Consider the following 2,050-nt stretch of genomic DNA (forward strand, 5'->3'; position numbering starts at 1 on the left):
TCCATCAATAAATGCTACTTGACTTGCACTTCCACTGTAAATAAGTGTAAACTTGGACAAAATATATGAAGTGATTATTTTCATGCATTGAACAATAGGCAAAGTGGGACTATAATCCTTGATAGAAGGCATCAACAACACTCTGAGTAGCGGTACTTTCTCTACTTGTCTTAAGGAAACAGAGCTCAAGTGACACAGTGGTATTGCTGAGCCAAGGAAGCAGAGTTTGGAATTCTATATTGCTGAAGTAGATGGAATTTTCAAGGCAGGTTCCTAGAAAGAAAGAAGTTGAACAGAGGGGCCCCACATGTCTGTGAGGACTCACACTGGGGTATCATTATTATTATTATTATTTTGACTGAGGGCCTTGTTGTGTAATGCTCACAGAACGACTCAGCGACACTTAGCAGAAATGTGCTGGTGCTAGGCTGAGAATGAATGAAGATAACAGAGATCACACCAGGATAAAAATATTGCAATTCTGGCCCATAAAGAAATGAGACACATTGCTGAAGATTGCAGATATTTAATTGAGAGTCAGAAAAGACACATGGCTTTGGAATAAAGGTGCACCCTCTAACTAATAACCTTGACAGAGACTAAAACCAAGACTAGCAGAAGCAACAAAAATCCACAGTAATTTAATTGTCTGACAAAATATAATTAATACCCTATAAAGAAAGAAAATATAATTCAGCCATGTAAATTAGCAAGGAAGCATGGTCTATATTTTTTTAATTGGTCAATAGAAACACAACCTAATATTGCTTTAATATTGTCTTTATCACATGAGGAGAGAAAAACAGCTTTTTAAAATATGTTAGAAGACTTAAAGGGTAATTATGACACAGAATTATTTCAGTGCCACTTCACCAGCTGGAAATCTCTGTGGCCCGTGGCACCTCTGCCTGGGCTTTGCTCCAGCCAGTTGGGCTCACTCTGCCCACTCAGTCTGACAGGCTGTCCTCCGCTCATGCTACCAGCCAGGATCCCACACTCAACACGGGGTTGCTGCATTCAGCCCACGGCTGGTCCAGGGATGCTGCCACCGACTTGCTTCTGCTTGGGCGCCAGTGTCTGGACCAAGGGGATGCAGTGACACCCAAAAACTCAGAGATGCCAGTAACCACAGAGCCTCATGGGAGTGTCACAGCTTCTGCTCACGAAGTTCTGTGGTCTGAGCCACTAGGGAATGCCACAGGTATCTCTCTCATTCCAGCTGCTAGCAGCTCAACAAATGGGAACATGCTATAGCTTGTTCCTTCCTGCCACTCATGGCTTGGTGAACAGGGACTTGTTATAGCCCTGGCTCAGGGAGTCCAGTGGTCTGGGCCCCCAGAAGGGTCACAGCTTTTCACTTCTGCATTATGGCAAACAGGAGTGTGACACAGCTCTTTTCATTCGTGCTGTCCACAGCTCGGCCAGGAGCTGGCCGGGAACATGTTTCAACCCTTTTTTGTCCCTGCTGTTCTGTGGATTCCAAGTTCTTGTCATGTGACCAAGAAGAATGAGGTACATGGACACCAGAGAGTGAGCAAGGCAGAGAATAATTTTACTGAACAACAGAAAAGTTCTCAACAATGAGAGGGGACCTGAAGTGGGTAGCCTTCTGTGTGAGAGGGGGTCTGAAAGCGGGTAACCCTCTGTGTGGCTGAGTCCAGGGTTTTTATAGGCTTGCAATGAGGAAGCACAGACTGTATGTAGCCTTGGAAAAGGCAACATTTGATTGGTTAAAAAGCATTATTCAGAAAGAACCAATCAGAAAAGAGTGGGAAAACAGGAATAGAAATTCTCACTGTGGTCGTGGACTTTATCCCAGACTGGCAGCTCAGTTTTCAGGCTTTAAATTGTCTTTGGTTTGAAGGTAGGTTTCACTGGGAACCCACCCCTGTCTGCCCATGAATTTGTCTGTCTCCTGCCACTATCAATTATAATAAGTAAACCAATGAAAGAATCAAGATACAGAATATAATCTATAAAGAAATAACTACTTGATATTCTAGAACTGAAAAATAGAATACCTGTACAGTGTGTGCTCTAAAATGTGACT

Source organism: Symphalangus syndactylus, chromosome 13 (assembly GCF_028878055.3).
Source record: "Symphalangus syndactylus isolate Jambi chromosome 13, NHGRI_mSymSyn1-v2.1_pri, whole genome shotgun sequence".
Taxonomy (NCBI): domain Eukaryota; kingdom Metazoa; phylum Chordata; class Mammalia; order Primates; family Hylobatidae; genus Symphalangus; species Symphalangus syndactylus.